This window comes from Helicoverpa armigera, chromosome 21, assembly GCF_030705265.1.
Source record: "Helicoverpa armigera isolate CAAS_96S chromosome 21, ASM3070526v1, whole genome shotgun sequence".
NCBI classification, from domain to species: Eukaryota; Metazoa; Arthropoda; class Insecta; order Lepidoptera; family Noctuidae; genus Helicoverpa; species Helicoverpa armigera.
Window position 1 is genome coordinate 6,766,986 of NC_087140.1, and position 12,922 is coordinate 6,779,907.

Sequence of the window (12,922 nt, forward strand, 5' to 3'; positions counted from 1 at the left end):
CCTGATCAGAATAATACTGCCATATGTATGCAATGTAGCATTTTCACTACTTTACACAGCATTTTGTTGGATAAAATGAGAAATCTATAGCTTATTGTGATAGAACTTATGATAAAACCCGTCTATATGAGGTGAATAAAATTTGATTATGTGTAGGTATGTATTCTAGCTATGTTGTTGACTGTATCAAAGGCTTTGCTTGGATCTGTGAGTTGTTTCTTAAGTGATCATTTTTGAGTTTAATCTTTTGCATGTTTTCATATTAAGTAACCATCCTTACTAATATTATAAAAACATAGGAACTCTATCTGTCCTATATACTGAAAAAACAAATATTTGGTGCACAATCTAGCTAGAGCCTGAGAAAGGACAAAGGTTACCTTTTATCCGGGTACGAGAAGTTATCCCTCGGTTCACGGATGAAACCGTGGGGAAAAACTAGTGCTTTATAAATTATATTATTTATCTTAGGTTTATTTTTAACTCATCATCAGCCTATAGCAGTCCACTGCTGGACATAGGCCTCTCCAAGTGCACGCCACTGAGATCGATTTTCGGCTTCTCGCATCCAGCTCCTGCCAGCCGCCTTGCGCAAGTCATCACTCCACCGTGCCTGAGGACGTCCTACACTACGTTTGCCGAGGCGTGGTCTCCACTCTAGAACGCGTTTACCCCAACGGTTATCGGTTCTTCGGCTAATATGGCCAGCCCACTGCCACTTCAGCTTGCTGATTCGGTGGGCTATGTCGATGACCTTGGTTCTCTGACGGATTACCTCATTTCTGATGCGATCCCTCAGAGAAATGCCGAGCATAGCCCTTTCCATAGCCCGCTGAGCGACTTTAAACTTGTGAACCAGCCGTACCGATAGTGTCCACGTTTCGGCTCCGTAAGTCATGACAGGTAGGACGCACTGATTGAAGACTTTTGTCTTTAGGCACTGTGGGATCGACGATGTTAGGACTCGACGTAGCTTCCCAAATGCAGCCCAACCCAACTGAATTCTCCTATTCACCTCGTCCTCAAAGTTGTTTCTACCTAACTGCAATGTCTGCCCGAGGTATACATATTTCCGAACAAGTTCGAGAACGGCGCCGTGTATCGCAATCGGTTCCGGTAGAACATGTTCATTGAACATGACCTTGGTTTTGTCCAAGTTCATCCGTAGGCCAATGCGTAGAGAAGATTCAGCCAGGTCGTTCAGCATCTGTTGTAGGTCCTGTCCTATTTTTAACTAACCACTCTAATCTACTAATCCACTCTAACACTCTTATAGTGAAAGGATGAACTAACAAATTGAAAATGCCGACGGCACACGATTTTTATATTTTATAGTTCTATTGGTATAATTGAGAAACATTTATTTACACATTGCTCTTTTCTACAATTTATTATTCAGCTTTATAATTATTCCGGGGTCTAGGCAGCATTTTTTTTTTTCAAGATTACGGAACAAACAAATTGGCAGATGACTGACCAACAGATTATCACTACAAAAAATAGACTCTTATTATAATGACCACACCTGACCACAAACACAAAGTCACTACTTAGACTTTACATTCAACTCACCTATTATCTAAATATTACAAATTCCATACAACAGAAGAAACAATACATTACGACATTACAACCTCATAACTTAACACAAAACAGTTCCTAGTGTAACACCTTACCTACGCCCTTATGACACATGGCCTGTCAAACCCAACGCCCCAGTTCCGGTAACCCCCCTTATAGAATGTAGTAAACAGAAGTATATATAGAGAAACGTAAACATGCAGTTTACAACATTATCTGGCACATAAATAGTGTGGGTGTTGTTGTGTGTGAATATTCAAGTATGGTCGATAGTTTTGTTTGTAAGTCATTTAGGTATGTTGGTTTTTTTTTTGAGGTGGTGGTTAGATGTTGAGATGGCATTCGCTTTTTTTAAGGAACGTTTTTTTAAACTGTACAACCTAATTACAAGTGAAAACTTTTATTCTTTGGGAAACTGTTCGTTGTTAGAATATTAAGTTTGCGACTATGTTTCGGGGTCTAGAAGATCGACTGTCCAAGGTCGACAATTAACAACTGTAAACCAAACGGGTTACGGAGCTTTTTAAGGCATAATTTTTCCATCAACATCTTTATCATACCAAAATTTAAGGATTATTTCAAGCCAACTTATATTTTTTCATTCACGTCGCTTGCACAAATCTTTCGGACAACTTTGTACCCCACAGATTTTACCCTTTAGTTACTACTAACTGCCTATTTTCACCGTAGGCTCTATAAATGCATGGTCAAGCTGCATCAAGAACAAAAGGTTAATCTTACCCTCACTGAGGTCTATGAATAGGTACAACAAGCCTAACGTTTAGGGGAGCCTCCCTGTAAACTATCTTTACACCCCAATGACCGTAGCCAAAGTCACTGCAAGTCTGCTGTCGGAATTTAATAGACTCTTAGCTATATGAGAAACAATATTTTTTAGGACTTGGCATATTCTTCTTTAGAATGTTGCATTGCTATTCAATGCTACAGTCTTAGGTAAGTTTCCAGTCAGTGACGCTGAAAATGCAATAGCTTATGGTCGCTGCACACAGCGGGCGGGGCGCGACGGGACGGGACGGCGACGCGACGCTGAGCAGTTGAAATGTACTAGATATTACGGACGACGTCACACAGACCCGTCCCGCTCGGCGCGACGGTAACTGTCGCGCCACGCCGCCGTCGCGCCGAGCGTGAATACAAGTCACGTATACAACACACACGAATACAAGCGGGACGGGACGTGATCGCGCCCGCAATGTGACCGATCCCGCCACGCCAGCGCAGCGTCGCCGTCCCGTCCCGTCACGCCGCGCCCGCTGTGTGCAGAGACCTTTAGTAATAATAGCTTGCGGTCATGATTGCAAAAATATACATGCAATTTGTAGTTTTATATTTTCCTAACAAGTCAATTTATCGACAGCTGCCTACTTAGAGGTAAAACGCACACAGTCTTAAAAATATATATATATAGAAAAAAAAGCTAAGCAAAAATCTTCGCACCAAGGACAGATATCACCTGCCTACCATTAAAAATAATTAAAACAAAAACCACCCTTTAAATACTTCCTTAAAACCCGATACTTTTTGGAACACTCCCAAATCTTTAAGTCAAACAGTTCCATATTTAAATCGTATAAAAACAAAATGGCTTCTTGTCAATGGTGTGAGAGAACGCCGTGGGCTCCCCATAGGCGCTAAGCGAACAGTTTATGGCCCTTAGCTAATATTTGAGGGACGATTAAGCCACTAGGAACCATTGATTGATGGGAATCTGATATTATAGGGTACAGAGTAGTTTGGACTGCAATCTCTGAATTAGGTAAAGGGGAGTTTAAATGGTTAAGTTAGAAATAATTAATGATAGGTGATTGATTTTATTCAATTATGCAATCCAGTGCATTCAACAAGCTTATTTTGACCGACTGCAAAACGGAGGTTCCCAGTTTGAACTTTATGTACCTATGAACTGATTTGACCTCTAATTGTGGTGTTCGTTTTTTAAGATTAACTTTTTCTACAAAATGTCTAAATTAGTTAATAATAGACTGAAAAAGAGTATGTACCAAACCAGTTCAATAAATTATGATCCTATTATTGTGTACATTAAATATTTACTAATCTATTTTTCAGTCACGATAATTATTTTTATACACGCCATACAAAAATATCTTAGTCATAATACAGAACCACATTCCCATGATTTCTCTGAACATAAACTACTCCACAGTTAGGGGCAGCTGAGCCCATAAGCGGCCCTACTTTGTCGTAGTTTTAAAACAATTAAACACATTAATACATAGCAAACATAACGGTTACCTAGTGTGGGAAATACAACATTTGTACAAAAAATATATAAGTGTTTACTTACCTTTGCCTTTTTGGGGGAAAATATAGTTCTATCTTTGTCTTTTGGTAAGCTTTTGTACAAATACTTTTTGAATCCTGTGGAAAACCAATATCCTACCAAGTTTGTGAAAAGCGGCAGAAAGAAGAAAGGGAAGAGTTAGAAATACCTTCCTGATATTTTTTTTTTAGATTTTCAAAATTCGGCCACAATCCTACTGGGATAAATCAATTAAATTCTTACTTGAATAAATCTTGACATGCATATTACAACAGATTAATGAAAGTTTTCTCCTTTTTACAAAAATGTATAATACCAATTTTGAAAGATGCAGATGGTTGACGATATTTTGTACCTCGATCAAGCGGATAGTAAGTAGGTACTAAATTCATTATCAAATAACATTCAAACAAATAGTCACAAAAACAATCAACATACCTACAGTAAACATTGCAAATCTGTCTCCCACAGGCGGTCCAAGGTGTTCAAATATTAGTTCATCTTTCGGCAACATGAAACGCGATACGATTGAGGAACGCCGCCTAACTGACAGTTTAGAATTACTAACCTCAAGTGGCGCTTAACTGGAGTGGCGCTTTGGTAAAAACATTGGCGTTTTTCCGTAGGTAAGATGGATTTTTTTTTGTATACGTAGATTTAGGTAACGTTTTGGTGTATGGTTGTGTTTGCGAGTTAATTTTGGTTAGAAAGCTTTATTTCGTGAAAAAAGAAGAAAAAAAGTAGACCGGTAAATTGAAAATTAGAACGAAAACACATTTCAGTTTTCTCTAGTCTTTAAATGCCTACTTATTCTATTTTTATAATTTGGGTTTTAATAATATACTGCCGACGGGAGTTGTACCTTAATGTAGATCCGTAAAGTTATGTACTCTTCAAACAACATTGCCATCATTTATTTATTCATAAAGTAAATATTATATTATATTAGTTATAGATTAGATACTGAATAACCTATTTTACAGCCCCCACATCTACTATTTACGATATTTTTTGAATCACAAACAATATACATTGAACCTTCTCTACTCCTTACCTGAAATATTTAAAACCTCAGTGCAACAAAAGCATTTACTTTAATAGCATCAGAATTAACACATCGGCCTAAGTACCACGTCGTCGGCGTCGGCAAGATGAAAGCCTCAAGTGGCGCTACGCTCCACTCCTGCGCATACAGTTGACACATTTGCGTTAACTACTTCGTTAATTCTTATATGGTTAACAATAAAATGAAAACGGCATAAAACCTCTGGTTAAAGAGGACTTTTGCCAGTTTTACTTCGGTAATTAAACCAAAAATGCGTTAAAATAATTGCTCGTAATTATTATTGCAGCTACAATATTATTATTGTAAGTAAGTACCCAGATTGAAATAAGCTATTAAATTGAGACTCCTTAAAACTGTGTTAAATACGAAGGCTGTTAATTGAGCGTCACGTGTTATAATGAGGTAGTAAAAAAATAGAAAGTTTTGCGTGGGTTTTGTGTATTACCAGTTAATTAAAATCTTCCCATCATATGTGGGTATATTGTTTGGGGAAACACACAGCTCATTAGTACAATACTGCCTTTAATTTTGAGCTTTTTATGTTGCATAGATACTACCTACCTAAAACGAAAATGTTCCACGAGGTAAAGAGAATATGAGTATTACTGAAACTGTGTTAAAAGAGGAAAACCTCGATGCACTAGTACATACCTATAAACTTAAAGCATTTTTCAGAAGAATAAACTGTTAATTAAAATGACAAATTAATCTGACTTATGAATGAACCTTTTTTAAGACGCTTTCAAAGTAAAAATGATGATTGATACTGTCCAATAACACATATATAAATATTTTATTTGTATGAATTATATGACAGATTCATAAAAAAAAAAAAAAAACAAATCTTTTATTTCAATGATAACTATTTAACCACACTTTCCTCTCAGGTTTAGTGCCAGGAAACAGTTACTTATACAGCATAAAAACTAATAGTTTATTGACAGAAGCTACAAAGTTAAGAGCCGCGGTGTTTGCTAAGATTACAGCATCCCATGAGAACAATAGGGAGGATAACTTTCACACGTTAGGGACATTATATTGAATACTAAAGTCATAATTCTATGCTTTATTTTTTTTTCACATTTTTCAAATTACCTAAAACGAATTAAATAAAAACTTAACTTTAAAAATACTATTTAAACTAATTAAAAATAGTCGGTTTGATACCAGCTAGTTTCTTGATTATGTTGTTCATCAGTAGTTGTCAAGTGCCTTATCGAACCATCGACCGACAGATACCTAAGTTAATCAACAACATAAACGACAGTTTTCTTAAAACAACAATTAATTTTCTTAATTAAAAGCTATTTTGACAAGAAATGGTTAAGTATATTGTCGGTTAACTTGAGGCTAAAAGTTTGCAGTGAGAAAAAATCTACCAACAAAATCGTTAAGGCTAAAACAAAATTGTTCTTATAGCGGCTGTATGGCCTAATATGACCTATTACCACTTACAAACAAGCTGCAGTAGGTATACATACAATGTTGAGTCCAAAGTGCAAATTAGTTGGTAAAAGGTAATGCCTAGTTAATTAGTCAGAATGTATGGATCCTCACGTATTGAAAAACTTAGTGTGATTGTAAAGAGAAATGCCGACGATGATACTATGAGTTTTACATAAACAGCTGTGTTTTCTCTTAAAAACATGTTATTTACAAATTGTATACGCAATTAAGTAAGTGTTTGTACTAGATTAAGTGTGTTTCCCGAAAGACTTCAGTAACTTTTTCATAGCACACCTTACTTTCGTCTGCTGCAACAAAAGGTACTATGACATTACTTACCTAATAAATCAGGATCCAAAATAATTGAAGATCAGTATTTTTTAATTCCTGGCACATTCCACACTATCAACGATTGAATAGTGGAAACAAAAACAATAATAGTACTTACAGTAGCAGTTTGATCAAATAACTTTGTAGCTGGCTGCAAATGACGTCGATCTAAATTATAAACGAAACACTAATGCGTATATGCCATGACATCAAAAGGCTTACTTCCAAACGGATTTTTGTTTTTGACGAGAGCAGTGTTTGAATCTAAATACAATTTGACTATCACTGTTACTTGATGAAACAATCACTGCTTACTTGTTGAAAAGTGTTGAAACGCGACACTTAAATGCACCACTGTTCTAAAAGTACCTTACCCGCCCTTAGTGAGAGATTAGCCAAACATTATCTACGTACTTAACGCACCGGATACAGTGAGTGGAGCTAAGTGTTTTAACACAGGAACACAAAAACTTCATCTTTTATCTCATCATTACACCGTTGACACGTTTTTAAGTTTTCTTAATGGGGGTTAATATTTTGCCGATCACTGTTTTAACTTGTAAAAGAAGAAAGATATAGAGAGCTCATACTCAAAAATACTTTCCATTTTTCCACGATGTTAAATTAGCCGAAGTTTTTCCAAAATAAGTTCAGTTAATCCAGAGATTGCCCACAAGATTTACCCTTCAAAATGTTAAAAATGTATAGCTTGTAAGTACATAATCATAATACATAAACTCTATAAAAAAATAGAAGTATAAAGTAACTACAAAAGCAAAACATTTGTTACCTAAAGCAACTCTGAAAAGCTATTCGATTTTGCAAACCAACCTCTTTATATAAACTGACCCAATATTGAGCGAAAAGGCTTCTATCTAAATATGCAAACTACATAAGCACCAGTGTGCACTCAAATAAAACGTCACACAAAAGCTAGACAGGGATGGCAATAAAAATTGCGCGCATACATTTTCACGTCTATATTCGACAATTTTCTTTTTACCACCTATCCTTGCATTTTGAACCTTATTGCTCTGATATAGGGTTTAGATTAGAGGGTCAAGTGTTGTATGAAGTTGGTAGAAATGTAAAAATGGCAGTGGCGCGAGTTTTCCGGGCAAAATTGGAAAAATATTCGCATTTTCACAATGGCGTCGAGGCGCGGCGTGCGCCAATTTGAATATAGATTAGAAAATGTGACTACGTGCACTCTAATATGTTTTTTCAGTGATGTGCGAGTGGGTTTGTCGATAGTTTGAAGATGTTTTTTGTCTAATGCTTGTTATAGGTATATTCCTACTTAATGACAAAATTAACTGTCATAAGATGAGAAGCTAATAATGTCTACCTTTATGCATTGGTGGCATTATATTGTGTTGCAGAACTAATAAAACTTAATATCATGTAGGTAGATAAGTTTTGTAAAGTAACTTTAAAACTGTATGAAAACTTCAGCAATATTTCGTGTTACTTGGTAAAACTTGCATTATACGCATTCATCTGAAACTTATGAGCAACAAAACATGGTATTTTGGGTACATTACAATCTTCACCTATAGGGTAAACCTACGTGGAAAATAGAGAAGATTGTTGGCATCATCCCTAAGATTTAGCAGATCATCCATAGAATGATTGTGGATACATTTAATACTTCCTCCATAAGATATCCCAAGATACTAACCAGAGGGAAGTCCTCCTACAAAATATAGATAATATAATTTCCTTCAATTATCGACATTAACTATCCCATCTCTAGCACACCTACGAATGGTAGTACGGTTGGTAATGGATTTCCTGCCCCTCCCACTTCGCTTCGTTCTGCTATTTCTGTTCACATAATAAAACCCATGGATTGGGCCAATTTATGGCTTATGTATGTATAAGTGTGTGTGTGTTTGTTTGTTTTTTAGCAAGTAAGGGGAGGTTTTTGATTGTACCTACTTCCCTTGGTTGAAAGGGTTGCTTTAATTTGTGTTTGGAGTTTGCTTATGTTCAAGCGCAAATGAGCTGGTTACTGAAACTTATGTATTATTCAATTGAACTATCGATAAACGTTATACTATGTTTGATGGCATTTCCTCAAAGGAATTCAATCAAACCGAATGATTAAATTAAAAGAAAGGTACCTTTTATTTTTGCCTTTTCCCAACTAAACAGTCGCCTTCCTAAACACAACGCAACTAAACAGTCGGCTTTCAGTGTAACTGCATGCACCTGAATACCAGTGTTTTACATGAAGCGACTGCCTATCTGACCTCCGCAACCCACTCACCTTTGTACCTTCTTCTTAGTCATCAATAGACGACATTATTTTAAAGAAATTAAAAACAGATGCCTACAGCACTGTAGATACTATTCTGAGGTTGAGCTGCTGCAATATCTTCATAATCTATGACAATTTGATCATAAAGAGCGTAAGTCAAAAAAGGTACGTAACTACAACTACATCATAAAATCGATCAGAACAAACGTACTACAAGTAAATAGCACTACAATGTTGGATACTCGCGTTTGGTACGCCATGACTTTATCCTCATGAGGCGACATTTGTTTCGGCCGCAAGATGGCGCTCGAGACCGTCCCCTTGTTTGGACAACGACGAACTTGTTGCATGCACGGATGTTGGCTTACTAGATGTTTTAATAAAAATTGAAGAAATCGCAGAGGCTAAACTACTGATAACTGCTCGCACCCAGATAATAGTACACCGAAGTAGCATGTAACCATCTCCAAGATAACACTTTTCGTTGTAGGGTTTTTTTTTGAGACAATGCTCAATCAAAATTCATTCCACACTCTTACGTGCCAGTCGAACTGTGTCTTGAGGTGACAAATCTAAGAAGGAATTCTTCAGAATGGTATCTACATAATAACAAATTTAGCAGGTTAACAACAAAATCGAAAACCTAATCTTACGTTGCAACTTAAATTTCCATAACCCTATTTACTACTACAGAAAAGAAGCCACATCTAGCACCCTAACATCAGAGCTAGCGAACAGCCCTAAAATAAGACATCGTCCTCTCGACTCATATTTATTTTTATTTATTTATTTATGATTATTTGCATGGGCCGCGCTTCACCTGACAGCCCAGGCGCTATTGTTTTCCGAAAAAATAACGAGAAATGGCGCTTCGAGACTTTTTTTTTATTTCTTTTTTTTCATGTAATCCCGTCACGATACCCTTAGCGGCCATGTATAAATTTTTGATCGTATTTTAAAGAGATGGCATTTGAATAGGTTTTATAATAACTGAGAGACATTTGTGAATGTGTCCCAAATGAGAGATTGTTGTCGCTGTATGAGGTGTCTTAGAAATTGCATGTGAATGTGGTGTGATAGATTGATAGGTGATAAGTAAGTTATTGCGGAGTTTGGAAGGTATTGTGAAATGAGCTGTCATAATATGGGCATGTAGTTTGATTTACCTAATGTGTCATAACTACTTATTTTTTTCCATTTTCAGTAGTTATCTATAAAAACAAAATGATCTAGCACTGGGTGTTCCCCGCAGTTTCACAAAAAATCTCCCAGGAGAATCACTTTATGCAACTGGGTAATACTTAAGTAGCCTCTATACTTACTCTTTTCAGGCTCTAAACTACCAAATCTCCGATTCGCTACTTTTAACGCGAAAGTCCGAAATACAGACAGATAGAGTTAGCTACATTACCAACTGACTAAGTGTTTGAATAGGTATTTGAATACAGTTGCATCATAGGTCCTTGATAAATAAAATAATAACAATACGCTCGTGTTAATAAGACGTTATCCTTAAAACATGCGCAACGATAAACAAAAGTCTACCCACAGACAAGATGAACAACGATTACAGTAATGAGCAGATGATTCTACAGAGTTGCCCAATATATTGCAATACACAGCAAATGAACTAACTTACAGGTGTTAAAACTAGCCTTTATGTTTCAGTAATAAAGTCTACGTAAATACCAAAGTAGATTTTACTACATAACTTTATCTTCCCTAGTTAATATATCGATAATCCAATATCACGATAATACCACTTAAACCAGAATTAAGAGTTCTTAACCACAATAAATACTGTTAAAATACCACAGGACGCATAATTAGCAACCGCACAGGATGGATTTGGAAAAATGCGGCCAAGAGACCATAAATCCAATTACAGGTGAATTAATTCGAATAATACGCCGCCATGTTGTTTTGGTAAAAATAAACAAATCGCACTATTTTTTTTTTCTTTTCCCGCCACTAAAAGGCGTCTCCTTAAGCGATAAATAACGCTAATGGTTCCGTATTTCAAATAAACCGCTGAATGAAAATTCTTTTGCGTATTATCAGATTCGTTAGCCAATTGTTTTATAGATATAGATACTTATTCACAATTAAAAAGTTTGCCAGCACAATAAATACAAGCATTTCCCGGTAATTTTAATAAGTAAGTGTCTATTTAGAAATAAATTCTAATGCTCATTTAAAAGAACAAAAATCCCCATTAAAATTGTAGCGTAGGGCTTAACTTTGAAATGCGGCGTATCCTTTAAATTTTTTTGTTAATTCGTAGCGGGCAGGTAATGAATCGCCGGCCGCCTCATCGTGTCCCCAATAAATACTGGCTACTGGTTAATTGAAACATTATAAAGAAGATCTTATCGCGTTCGAGCAAAGACACCGCGCACCGAACGGGACCCGATACATTTTAGGAATGGGTCGTTCAATATTTTTACCTTTTTTTCATTAAATTTTTAATGCCGGAACTTCTTAGAATTTCTGTATTTGTCGTACAACAGTTGGAGTTGGAGATTGCTGTGGGATTATATTAAAACGTTTGGTCTCGACGGCAAGCAACCACCCACTAAAACACGAGCTGAATGGGTAACAAAGCACTAACTTACATAAAATACAATAAGAGATCACAACAAGAACAATGAACACTTCTACTAACAAGCCACCGTGCAAAACGGGTACAAAGTTACATTTACAGTTGGTTTGGACCTTATGTCTGCAGATATTAGTGTTAAAGTGCAATATATCAAGGGCTGAGTAAGTTGGGAGCGTATTAGCAAGCTGCCAGCGTAAGTTGGTCTCTAATTACGTGTTGTTGTATGGTTTGGGGAGGTCAGGTAGTGTTGGCTTGTGAATTATAGCGCATTGGAGATAGGTTGGCGCGAGCGGCGGCGCGAAGAAGCCGCAGCATATATTCTAATAGGCTATTAACATATAATGCCGCTGATTGGACGGATGCAGAGCGGCAGATGTGACATCCAATGCGCTACCCAGGTATGAGCAACATTTTAAGCTGTCTGTGTTATAAGAAATAATAATTGGCTTAATTGGGGATTTATGTGCTGTATTGAAAAAAAATATGGAACTGCTATCAATGTCAATATTTAAACGGTTGACGATGAAGAATCGAAATAACTAAAATAAAATGTTTTAAATAAAAACTAACAAAATTACATTTACTTATTCTAAATACATAATGTATTATACATAAGTACCTAGCTACTTGTTGTTTCTTCTACTCGTAAAAAACACAACAACAAAACGGCAAACACGAACACTTGACCAGATTTGTAAAGGAAACCATTTATTGATTGTTATTGCTTCATTTCAGGTAAGCCAGAGGTCACCGAAGGTTGAACTCCCCTGAAACCGCGATGGCGCGCGATACGGTAGCAAATAGCGCTACTTTCTCGCGATTCACCTTACCTCACACTAGCTTCTTCTAACCCACCCTTTTTCACCCTAAAGAACATTAACAAACAAACAAAAATATACCCTAACTTCAACACAATAAGACTAAATTTGATTCGAGCTTAATTTGTTGTATAAGCTTTTTCGATATAACCACAATTTAAAATCTGAAAATCCTCATTCCATGTTCAAAATGGCGTTCTTACAAGTCCATTTCGAATGATTTTATTTCTTATTACATTGCTCTAGATTCCATTTTCAAATATTCAATTGTTTTACGGCAGTTACTAGATGGAATAATTTTAATTGATTCGGGAAATTAAGCTTTTGATGTTAGGCCATAGGGTTGAAATTCCCTTTGTAATTGAGTACGGTGAATCGTTTTGACATTAAGGCTAGTATGCACGGAGCAACACAAACGCATTTTAGGTGCACAAGCATGCACCACGCTTTAGTACCTACGTCCAAATAGGGGGTGATCAGTGGCGTGGAAACCGCTCCTGGTATTTAATTATAC